The sequence below is a fragment of the Odocoileus virginianus genome, chromosome 4, assembly GCF_023699985.2.
Source record: "Odocoileus virginianus isolate 20LAN1187 ecotype Illinois chromosome 4, Ovbor_1.2, whole genome shotgun sequence".
NCBI classification, from domain to species: Eukaryota; Metazoa; Chordata; class Mammalia; order Artiodactyla; family Cervidae; genus Odocoileus; species Odocoileus virginianus.
The window spans coordinates 60,851,811-60,865,069 of record NC_069677.1 but is presented as its reverse complement, the minus strand read 5'-3'; the positions used below and the strand labels follow the sequence as shown (position 1 = coordinate 60,865,069).

General features: G+C 37.5%; 1 protein-coding gene across 2 annotated transcripts in view; it reads right to left on the bottom strand.

The window, feature by feature from the left end:
• The window catches only part of PLSCR4 (phospholipid scramblase 4), a 42,022-nt gene extending 30,494 nt beyond the window's left edge, over positions 1-11,528 (bottom strand). The window contains exon 1 of one of the 2 annotated variants that reach the window (XM_020872195.2): positions 11,090-11,528. The gene's annotated coding sequence lies outside the window, so the exon portion shown is untranslated. The other variant, XM_020872196.2, reaches the window with a different exon arrangement.
• Between the last annotated feature and the right edge of the window lie 1,731 nt (positions 11,529-13,259).

Genomic DNA, 13,259 nt, shown 5'->3' with positions numbered 1-13,259 from the left:
GAGCAAAAGAAGAGTACTGTGCATGGTCCCTGCACATAGCACCATGGAAGGGGTGGGCAAATCACTTAAGCTATGCCTCCTCTCCACTCACTGATCTGTCCCCGTCCTCAGCCCATTTAGGAAAGCAGCCTGCCTCCTCCTTGGGGAACTAGCAAGGCCACCTGCATCTTGTTCTCCCTCCCATGTGCTGCAGCATGAACCCCAATAAAACCTTGCCTGAACTTCTTGTCTGTCTGTTATCAATTTGTTAAACAATTTATTAAACAACTTGTTATCAATTTATTAAACCATCCAAGAGGTTAACTTGGCCAGTAGCTGTTTTACTGGATATGATTTCATGAGCATTGCTTGTAAGGAGTTTCAAATTGGAAAGAACTAGGAGAAAGAAAGTGGAGACACTGCTGGAGAGCTTTTTTGTATTTGCCACTAAAATAAGGACAAATGAGTAAAGCACACCTTGTGTCTGCAGTATTTGCTTCTAGTTTAGGGCAGTGACATTAATTATGTTATGTTATTAAGATAAATGGATTTATTTAGTAATAGACTTTTAAAAGAGCAGAAAATTAAAACTATATTAAAGATATCACATCTTTGTCACTTATTTCAGAAATACTGTGGATATTTGTTTAAATGTTAGGTACCAATGACTGTAGCTTAATTTGTTCAAACTATTCCATGTTTATTGTTTAGACTTTTTTTGGTATTATGATCAATGCTATAAAATTTCTATTTACATAAATATTTGTACATTATCTCTGCCCATTCTCTACCACTAAAACAATGTAAGAAGGATTCATGTTCTATCGGTGAAGGTTTTTTTACAGTTTAGGGAATATTTTGTTATTTTCTAATAAGTATTCTTCAGTTTAAACATAAATCATATCTAAGTGACCATCTCAATATTAAATACTATCTTCCTTTAAACTTTGCCCATATACTATGGAAAATTTTCTTTTGTATTACCATCCCAGTGAATAGAATTCTTAATTCCTTAAATATTAAAAATAATAATGTGCTCCTCTGAAAGAGAAAGTTTAACTGATATGATGGCTTAATAGATTTTAAAGAAACACTAATGCAAAAATATTACAAAATAGTAGGTACTCGGGAACTTTTCATTTCAGTTCAGTTCAGTCGCTCAGTTGTGTCCGACTCTTTGCAACCCCGTGAATCGCAGCACGCCAGACCTCCCTGTCCATCACAAACACCCAGAGTTTACTCAAACACATGTCCATCGAGTTGGTGATGCCATCCAGCCATCTCTTCCTCTGTCGTCCCCTTCTTCTCCTGCCCCCAACCCCTCCCAGCATCAGGGTCTTTTCCAAAGAGTCAACTCTTCACATGAGGTGGCCAAAGTACTAGAGTTTCAGTTTCAGCATCAGTCCTTCCAATGAACACCCAGGACTGATCTCCTTTAGGATGGACTGATTGGATCTCCTTGCAGTCCAAGGGACTCTCAAGAGTCTTCTCCGACACCACAGTTCAAAAGCATCAATTCTTCGGTGCTCAGCTTTCTTCACAGTCCAACTCTCACATCCATACATAACCACTGGAAAAACCATAGCCTTGACCAGATGGACCTTTGTTGGCCAAGTAATGTCTCTGCTTTTTAATATGCTGTCTAGGTTGGTCATAGCTTTCCTTCCAAGGAGTGAGCATCTTTTAATTTCATGGATGCAATCACCATCTGCAGTGATTTTGAAGCCCCCCAAAATAAAGTCTGACACTGTTTCCACTGTTTCCCCATCTATTTCCCGTGAAGTGATAGGACCAGATGCCATGATCTTAGTCTTCTGAATGTTTAACTTATATTCAAAAGAATTGTTGATGCTTCCTTTTATAAGTGACCCTTTAAACACCTATTGCTCCTGAGCCACTGGGGAAGACCTCACATCATATTAAACTTGTTAATTTATTCAAACAAAGCAAAATAAAGACAAGTGTAAATTTGATGGCTGCCTAGTGAAACAGCCCCCATATTGGAGGTTTAAAAGCAACAGATGCATTGTCTCTGATTTAGCTTGCCTGTGGATTCTGGATTGAATATTGTAATAGCTGGTTAACTACTTTTTTGAAAGAAAGAAAATCTAAACACACATGTTTAGGGATAGCCTCCTTGAAATCACTGCTGAAAACAAACTAGTTCATGTCATACTTGACAGAGGCATCCAGAAATATGGCCTCTGATCCACCCCAAATTGTATACATTTAGGGTTTAACTAGATTTTTGCAGTAAATTCATTAGATGTATTATGTGTTCTTTTGCTTTCTCTTTTTTTCTTTTTTTACACTTCTTAACTTTATATTGATGGATGAAAAGGACTGGAGGCCCAAGAACTGATTATTATTTTTGTAGCCAATATATCAAATCAGATCACCCATTATTATTAATCCCTTTCTATCTTTATATATACTAAATATGTATTTTATATACCAAACACATGACATATAAACTGTTTACCTGTTATACACATATTTATATATGGAAATATGTTCCCCAGGGAAGCCTAGGTAAACAAGTCATATTTCTAAATTCTCAAGCAGATAACTGTTTTTACACTTCAATTTAAAAATACCTTATATGTATGCTTAAGTCGCTCAGTCATGTCTGACTCTTTGCAACCCCATGGACTTTAGCCTGCTGGGCTCCTTCGTCCATGGGGATTCTCTAGGCAAGATGACTGGGGTAGGTAGCCATTCCCTTTTTCAGGGGATCTTCCCAACCCAGGGATTGAACCCAGGTCTCCTGCATTGCAGGTGGAGTCTTTTAGACTGAGCCAGCAGGGAAGCAAAACTATCGTGAATGAGGCCAAATAGAAAATAGGATTTTTAAGTGAAAAATTTGTTCAAAACCATCATCAGAGGCCAGGTTAGTATTCTAAATGGACTGAAAATTACTTTCTGCAACTCACTGATCTCTCTAGCTCTCCCCACTACTATTACTGTACCCTCCTCTAAAATGAAAACAGGCTCCTCTACTGAGCTCCCTTTCAACTTCCCTTTTGTAAGGTTTTTGAAGTATGTGTATAATTAGGAGAGAAATGATTCATGAATCCAGAGGAAAAAAATTCTTCAGAGGTCACATGTTCCAGTTTGGGGTCAGATTCAGTAAACATATACCACCGAATGCAAGTAATCTAGACAAAATGATTGGGCATTCAAGGGTCCTGAAAATTAAACAGTAGCAAGAGCCTGGGTGAAGAAGAGAATAATGGGAAATGCTCTCCAACCAGAATCAGTTTCCTAATTTTTCTCTGGTATTCCTGATGTAACACTATTTTAACGCAGCCTGACACACAGTAGCAGTTGCCAAGTGGACAGAGTCCAGAAAAGTCCTGCAGTCTTGGCTAAAGCAGAGGGAAAGAAGAATCCCTACAGCTCAGTAAGAGTTGCAGAATGCCCCAATATTTTCTCATTTTCTCTATTCCCTTGTGTTGGGGGTGAAGATACAATTTTTAAGTAAAGGAATTAAATATCATTTCTACTGTGCATATTTAATTATTCAAGTACAGAAACACATATTTATGTACCTATTATAAAGAACTAAGAAAATGATGCCCTGAAACAGGGACATGATCAACCGTAAAGGTGTTTTACTTCTTTTCCACTGGGAAAACTTCTTTCAACAACTTTATAAGTACATAAATTTCAAACATTAAAATAACTCAAAAACAACTGAGACATTAAATTTTAAATGAAAACTAACACCTCCTGTAGACAAACTTAAAGAGGATATTTTGTGTAGATTTTTAAATTGGATCAAGTTGTTAAAGATATTTTTAAATAAATAAATATTTTTAGATTATGACATTAAATCAACTGTGCTTTTAAAAATTTTTGTTACAATACTATTCAAGGGTACTTAGCAGAAATTTTCAAAAGGATTAAGAGGCTATGCAATGTTTCTACAAGGATTTTCCAAATATTAATTCATCATTTGATGTTACTACTTGCAAAATGAATGTAGATATATCTTTGTTTTAAACACTTCACTCTTCTAAAAAATATTTAAGAAAGTCAAATTTGCTACATATATTATCCAAATAATATAACTCAGTTTGTTCTCATGAGTGCAAAATTACAAAATTTTCATCATGTTGAAATTGAAGAAAAACTATGCAAATATTTCATAGAACTTGTGACATACAGAACACACCCAGACAAGAATGTAAGTATACCTGCATAATTAATTTTCAAAGTTTCTTCTTGCACAAAAGTCCTGCACCTCAGCAATCAACTATGATGATTTTCAAGGATGAGGTGGATAATTACATAAAAGAAGTTTGGAACTGTTCCAAATATGACTTAGGATGAGCTGATGCTGTTGGTTCACTCTGAGAATCACTAATTTTAGAAGACTTTTTCACTAAGCTTATGAGGTTTGAAACCATTTTCCAAGTGGTTTTTACATATCCTTCACTGCCCCCTCTCCCACTGACACCCTCAAATTTGACCCCCTCAAATTCAGATCTATATGTGTCTATTCCTCACTTAAAAATACCCCTCTTCTAAAAGAATTATTACCTTAATAAATTCTATTAAACTTTCAATTTACTAATACAATACCTATTTTTTCCCCTCAAACTTCATTTGTAAACCCAAGTAAATTTCCTCTAAAGGTAAAGAGAAATCCAAAATATTGTTGTAGGATTTTAAGTGATACATTCTCATTCTCACAAAAGTAGTACAGAATGAAACAGTAGTAATTCTAAACCACATAAATATCTAGCACAATAGCTAAGAAGACACATTATACTGAAACATTATAAAGTCACATTTCTTTAAAAAATATGGTCAGAAATAATTTGCAAAATAATCAAAATGCTTATAATAATCTGCATAATTATAACATGGATAGCTTTGTCTTAAAAATGTATTAAAGATCTAGAGACACTAAAATACAAATCATATTCCTTTACAATTTTTTCTATAAGAAATGTATAACAGAATTTACAATCTGAAATGAAAACAAATAAAGAGAAACAGAACTGACAATCTACTCTCCTAAAGTGATTTTATCTAAAAATAACTCAGGTTCACCAAAGATGAAAAGTTTACACACACTTTCAAGCACAATACTCTATAGATTTGAAACCAAAGTCTTGGCTCCTGTGGTGTACTGCGATGATTAGTTTTATAAGTTTCTTGATTACAAGGGGACTGGATAGTTGAGTGGGTTCAGTATGAATAAAGTCCAGTGATTGTGAACAATTCAGTCATTCTTATTTCACACTTGGGCAACTTAATAGGTTGCTGTTACATGCACTGGAATGAAGAAACTATCTAACTCAAAAAGCAATTATAGAGGCCTGCATTAACAAGATAAACTTAGGTCTGTTATCTTGGAATAAAACACACAATTTAAGTGTCCCAGAGATACATGGAATCTAGAACATGGAATAAATATTTAATTATATATTTGCATGAAATCAGTCATACAATAGTAAACAGTTATTTTCATTATGAATAAATGAAAATGTTGGCAAAATATGATCAATGTATATGAAGTTTTTATATTTTATACATTTTTCTTATTTTAGTCTCATCATGGTTCCTTCCAAACAAAAGTCTATGACAGGATATTTCCTTCATTTTAGGAAGAAGTTGGTTATGTGGCTTTATTTTAAAACAAAAGAATTTGATTAAACAGGAGCAAACTGATAGTCACAGTTGATACATAACTTTTACCAAACAGTTTAACTTTTTAAAAGAGAATATCAAGCTTCTTTATTTTAATTTTCAGAGGAGGCATGTTACTCTGTTACTTGGAGTATAAGAAATAGCAGAAGAGTAACATAATCATGATGTTTTAGGAAACATGACCATCCTAATCATGATATCTGAAAGATTACCAGAAAATATATTATTGTGTCATTTTTTGGTTAGTCTTCTAGTGTCAAAAACTGTAACAAGACAGAAAGACCTATGATAAAATCATACTAAGAAATCTTACACATACAAAAATAGCCATTTAAAAATATTATCAGCAAAAGTACATATACTCTTATCACAAAAAGGATCCCTCCTACCTATACCCTACTTCTCTTTGCATTTTGTGTCTTCCAAGAGGTTTTCTAAGCAAACACAAATGTGTGTGTGTGTGTGTGTGTGTGTGTGTGTGTGTGTGTTAGTCGCTCAATTGTGTCCAACTCTTTGAGACTCCATGGACTGTAGCCTACCAGGCTCCTCTGTTCATGGAATTCTTCAGGCAAGAATGGAGTAGGTTGCCATTCTCTTGTCAAGGGGATCTTCCTGACCCAGGGATTGAAACTGAGTCTCCTGGCAGATTTTCTACCATCTGATACCTTCTAATACAAATGGTAGTGTCCTATATACTGGTTTTTATTTTGCTTTTTCATTTATTAAAATATCTTGATGTTGATTATACTTCAGTTCATATAATCTTATTTTTTTAATGACTACACCACAGTTCAACAGGCTATTTGATGAAAATTTAAACTGTTCCCAATTGTATGCCATTACAAACAATGCTGAAATAAATTTATATATACTTCTCTGTGTATTTATGTATTAAATCCTTGGAAGCACAATTGCCTGTATAAAGTTTTGAGCATTTTTATTTTAATATTACTATAAAACGTTTCTCCATGAATCTGAATCAGCTCACAAACCAGACCCAGACAAAACTGTGTTACATTACTAATACTACGTTTTATCAAAAGTTTTGTCACTGCAAACTGAAAGGTGAAATATTTCAGGTTTATTTTCCATATCTTGAGCAGTTTTTATTATATGCTTAAAAGTCACTTTCAGTTACATTTCTGTGAACTGCCTGTTTATCATGTGCCCATTGTACTGTTTGCTAGTTTTTATAAATTATTTTCATGTTATTTATCTGAATAATATTAAAACTTTAAGAACATTTTCTTGAATTTGTTATTAATTTTTACTACATTTTTGCCATACATTCTTTTGACTAAAAAGTCAAAAAGAATTAGACTACTACAAAAATGTAGTCTAATTTTAAATACTTTCCTTTTTAAAGGACAGTGTCTCTCTCTTCCTGAAGAATGAGTACTATAAAAGTGATTTTAGGACAATGCTACTTTAATATAAAAGGTATGAAAATTACAATGTTTTCTGTTTACAAAAATGTTAACAGGCTGTGAAATCTCTCAGGCAAAACCTTTCAACTTTTTAATTGTGTGCGCCTATGAGAGGGTAACAGGCAGGAAGGCCAGGGGTCTCCAAATGGAGGAAAGAGGCTGTAGGTGCCAGACATTTTTATCTCTCTTAAGCGGCAGGAAGAAACAAACCATCCATACGTGTTTCCTTCTCTATATAAATTTAAAAGGAGGTTTCTCTTAAAGTGCTGTGTTGCCATGACACCTGGTCTCACCTGAAGCTAACTACTCTCCAACCTTGAGTTAACCAATACATTTCTTTTTCGTATGGAAATGTTGTCTTAAGCTATGTTAATGAACCCCAGACTCTATCTTCAAGTTGGTTCCGCCAAATGGCCTAATTTACTTACTCAGGTATTGTTCCCCTAATCTACGTAAACTAAACTATGTTGGTATTCTGCCCTTCTACAAGATTCAAGTCAATCGTTTTATGGCCAGGGATGAATTATCTGGTGCCATTCTAAATTTTATGACATTCTTTTCATTAACAGATTGTGAGTAACTATATAACATTCAGCTAAAGACTAGGAGGGGGGTACTCTTTTGCCCCCTTCTGATGCCTGTGTCAGAAGCTTTCTCTATCTCCTTTGTACTTTAATAAAACTTTATTACACAAAAGCTCTGAGTGATCCAGCCTCGTCTCTGGCCCCGATTAAATTCGTCTCCTCCGGAGGCCAAGAATCCCGTGTCTCATAGTTCAGCAACAACCTTTCACCTATAGGAAATCATAGCAATCAATACTAAGGAACCAAATAAAGGAAGGGATTTTCAAAGAAAGAACCTGAAAGAGAACATTCAAAGAGAAAGCAAACGGAGCAAGCAAAATGAAAAGCTTTGTGATAGAAAATATATTTTTTCTACACTGAATGACAACTAACATATCCATCAAGATCCTTACTATTATTTTATTTTTCCTATTATAATAACATTTCTTTTCATTTATAAACATGCATATATTATAGAACTATGTAACAGAACATGAATATACATAATAATATACTCATCCTCAGAGCTATCGCAGGTTCAATTTCAGACCATGATAAAGCACACATATATATAATAAACACACAGATGTACACAAACATTTACACATACTGTGTTTCAACTTGTTTCTTTGTTTCTGTCTGTTTGCGTTACAATTTATAATATACTTTGGACATATTTTCACTTTAGAACACTTAGAACTAACAAATATTTTAAACTATTATTATCCACTGTAGATGTACAATACATTATATAACCAAATTCCAATCAATGGTTACAAAACTATGCACAAATTTTCTGTTAAAAACAATCCTACTGTGACCACCTTTGACACACATATTTATTTATTTATTTATTTGCACAATTAGGAGCATGAATTTCAGTAAGTGAATGAGTATTTGAAAATTTTGTTATCACCATAAAAAAGTTTTATCAATACATTTCCACTAAGAGTACATTTCTCTCATCACATTATTAGAGAATTATCACACTTTCAAAATCTGCGAAACAGGCAAAGTCTATTTTACTTTGCATTTTCCTGATAGTTAACATGGCTGAGGGTCTTTCTACCACTTGTCATTTGTGTTTCTCTTACTTTGAATTGACACTCTTTATTCTCAGATGGTAAAGAATCTGCCTGCAATGTGGGAAACCTGTGTTCCATCCCTGGATCCAGAAGATCCTCTGGAGAAGGGCATGGCAACCCAATCCAGTATTCTTGCCTGGAGAATTCCATGGACAGAGGAGCCTGGTAGGCTACAGTCAGTGGGGTTGCAAAGAGTCGGACACCACTGAGCAAGTAACACTTGCCATTCTCAAATTGGATTGTTTAATCCTCAGTCCTTAAAGAGAGTTCTAGGCACATTAGAAAATTAGCTCTTCTTCTATTAACAATTGCCATTTGTATGTTTTTTTCTTTTTCTTGCAAATGCTAAGAATCGTGTCCCTACATGGGCTTTAGGTTTTTCTATCAGTCTCAAAAATGCTTTTCCACATGCCACACTCACAAATACTCATTCAGTTTTTCTGTTTCGTATATTTGTCTTAAATTGTTTAAATCATCTACATTTCATTGGTATGTTAAAAGTGAGGCAAAGTTCAAGCTTTATTATTAGGTTACTCAAATAAATACCTAATTGTCCTATATGATCAATTAAATGTTATTTCTTCTCCATTCCCTGACTTTGAAAGTATTCTTATCAAATGTAAGCTTTCCTTTTACTCTTATGTGTCTCTTCAGTTTCCTTGTTTGGTAGATCTATTCCCTATTCTACAGCCTTTAAATCATTATGGCTTTATAATACCTTTTATTTTATAGTAAAAATCCCCATATATATATATATATATATATATATACACTTTCCTCTGAGTTGAAATCTTCCTGGCATGTAGTTGTTTTTCCACTTGAGCTGAACAGTTGTTTTGAAATCAACCTTGGTTATGATGTTGTTTAATTTATATGTTCTTTCAGAGAAATTATATCTTTGGAACAATGTATTTTACTGTATTTTCAACCTATACATTCTCACATATAGCATATTTTCATCTATGTCTCTAGAGCTTTATGTCTCTTTATAAATACATTTTCCAAGTTATTTCATGCCAATTAAATGGCTTACTTTGTCTTAATCTATATTCTATTTTAGATATATAATATCCATTGAAAATTTAAAATTGTGGTTAGATGCAATTAGACACTTCATTAAATTCTCTCTTTATGAGATTTTAGGTTGTTTTCAAGGTACACAAATGCATTATGGTAAAAAGGGCTAATTTTGTGTCTTCTTTTCTAATCAGAATATTAATGTGTCCTCCTGCCTACCTCACTGGCCTATACAACAACGTTACAGGATATGATGATGACTATTCTTTGCTTTTCCGGGTTTCCTGGAAATGATGCTAGTGTTCCAAGTTTTCCCGTGACAGGCTTATTGAGATAGATAGATGGAGGTTATCCTTCTGCTAATGTAGTCACACCCAATAAAAAAATACTAAAGCTTTACCCTTTTAAGAAGGTGGGAAAACCTTACTGCATATTATCTTCATCTTTGTACTAGTTTGAATGGACACCTACTAAACAAAAAAGTAAAAACTAAATTGTAGATCCTAAGAGAAGATAAGACCAGAAAAACAAATGAAACTCTAAGTCTTGAAATATAAACGTTTTATTCTATAGAAACAAAGCAACTGCTCCCAGAAACTCTGCAAGCCCCCTCCCCCAGGTTTGAAGTGAAGTTGCTCAGTTGTCTGACGCTCTGAGACCCCATAGACGGCAGCCCACCAGGCCCCTCTGTCCCTGGGGTTCTCCAGGCAAGAATACTGGAATGGGTTGCCATTTCCTTTTCCAGTACATGCATGCATGCTAAGTCTCTTCAGTCGTGTCCGACTCTGTGCGACCTTATGGACAGCAGCCCACCAGGCTCCTCCGTCCATAGGATTCTCTAGGCAAGAATATTGGAGTGGGTTGCCAATTTCCTTCTCCACCAGTTTACCTGAATGTAAAAGTGATGGGTTCTGCCAGAAAAGCACGTCCAGAAGTGACTGCAAAACCTACCTGCGAGTCGACCTGAGCCGGGTCCCAGCTCTGTGCCGAGGGAGGGCCAGCCCGAGACCCCAGTGGAGCCCAGTACCGCGCAGGATACGCGGGAAAGGGGCGCAGCGAGTTGGCGCAACACAGCCGGTCTCCGGGGGCCGCTTCTGCGCAGGAGGGACGGTCTCCCCAACAGAGCCTCTGTCCCAAGGCCACGGCCGCCGACTTCAGACCCGGGGGGAACACCGATCCCCCCACCCCCAGCGCCGGAGACGGCTCCCTCTGGACGCCCCAAAACTTCGGGAACCTCCTGAGGATGCGGCGCGGAGCGCATCGAGCACAGGACTGCGCGCACCCTCGAATCCGCCGGCCTCGAACCTCTGTTCTCGGCTCCCGCGACCCAGCTCTCCGCCCGCCAGGTCCCACTCACCGCCCCGCCAGCTGTCCGCTCGGCATCCGGGACGCCAGGCCCGGGGTCTGATTCTATCCGCGGAGGAAGACAAAGGGGCGGGGCGGCGAAAAACGAAGAAGGAAGAAAAGGATTTTGAAACGAAAGCCCGAAGAGTCCCGCGGGGGAGGGGCGCGGGCCAGGGGCGGGGTCCCGGGTAGGGACCCTCCCCGGGTGCCTTCCCCTCCCCGCCCCGCCCCTGAGCTGGGAGCTCCGCGGTCGGGGTCAGAGGTTCCTGGAGGCGCGGCCGCGGCTTGAAGCCTGCTAGCAAGTAAAAATACCAGGCGCAGGAAATAAGGATTAGTTGTCACAGCTCTCCTGTGAGGTTAGGAAAGGGATAAGAGCAAGTCGACGGCGGCCTGTAATCAGAGAGGCACTTTCTAGAACCTGTGAGGCAGGGCTTCCAGACAGAGATTTCAGAGTCCAGGACGGAAAAGAAAAAACCAGTCTTTCCTAAGAGCCCTGCTAATTTGCATCTCTCCCACCCCCCCAGCCCTTTGGCTTGGAGACTTGGCTTTGGCGATACAGTGCTGGCTGGAAACCCTGGGGCGTCGGGCCCAGGCATTTGTTTTCCTTTCCACAGGGTTGGAGTAGGCCAGTTTGATGTTGAAGGGAGCGAGCCAGGAGAGAGAGATGGAGGAGCTGAGTTGCCTATGTTTTCTGAGAGAAAAATGGCATTTGTTAATTACTGTTGTTAGGCACGAGTATTGTTTTCAAACTGCAGAGGTTCAGGTCTGTGGTCCACGGGGAAGAAAACAACCTACTGACAGAAACTGGGGGTCCCTGACACTATAAAGAAACAGAACTGGACAAGAGTAAGTTAGATTAAATTCTAAAGAGAGCTTGGCAGTGCCCCTACCATGGGAAAAGTTTAGTTAGGGGAAAGCATATGGGAGTGGAGTACTGGAATTTTCCACTTTTCTTTTATGTATGCTATCTGCAATCATGTGTGTGAAATAGATTTTTAAAATTCGTATTGTATCTCTCAGTAGTAATTACATGGGACATTAGCCACATACTGAAATAATGTTAGATTGAAAGCATAAAACGGAGTGGTGCCAAAAACTACAACTAAATATAATACTACTTGTTAGTTTTGTTTTGAATTCATGAGAGTGATTCAGAAACGGAGTTTATTAATGCAAACATCCATGATGGTCATATGAACGAGCCCCAGTAATTCAAGAGTGAAACGTGTCTCATGGAACATACTGCTTTGGGGAGGGATAAAGAAACAATTGAAAGTAAGTCATATGCCCCAAATCCCAAATTTTAAGAGGAAGAATAATGATGAAACCTATGTCTTTCTGAAATTGCTTATCTGGTGCTGATACAACTCAAATCCTTCGGGGGATGAAAAATTTTCAGTTCAGTCGCTCGGTTGCTTTCTACTCCTTGTAATCCCATGAACTGCAGCACCCCAGACTTTGCTGTCCATCAGTAACTCCCAGAGCTTGCTCAAATTCATGTCCATCAAGTCGGAATTGCCATCCAACCGTCTCATCCTCTGTTGTTCCCTTCTCCTCCTGCCATCAATCTTTCCCAGTATCAGGGTCTTTTCAAATGAGTCAGTTCTTCTCACCAGGTAGGGAAAGTATTGGAGCTTCAGCTTCAGCATCAGTCCTTCCAATGAATATTCAGGACTGATTTCCTTTAGGATTGACCAGTTTGATCTCCTTGCAGCCCAAGGGACTCTCAAGAGTCTTCTCCAACACTACATTTCAAAAGCATCAATTCTTTGGTGCTCAGCTTTCTTTATGGTCCAACTCTCATATCCACACATGACTACTGGAAAATCCATAGTTTTGACTAGATGCACCTTTGTCAGTAAAGTAATGTCTCTGCTTTTCAATATGCTGTCTAGGTTGGTCATAGCTTTTCTTCCAAAGAGCAAGCGTCTTTTAATTTCATGGCCGCAATCACCATCTGCAGTGATTTTGGAGCCCAAGAAAATAAAGTCTCTCACTGTTTCCATTGTTTCCCCATCTGTTTGCCATGAAGTGATGGGATGGGATGCCATGATCTTAGTTTTTTGAATGTTGAGTTTTAAGCCAGCTTTTTCATTCTCCTCTGTCACCCTCATCAAGAGGCTCTTTAGCTCCTCTTCACTTTCTACCATAAGGGTGGTGTTATCTGCATATCTGAGGTTATA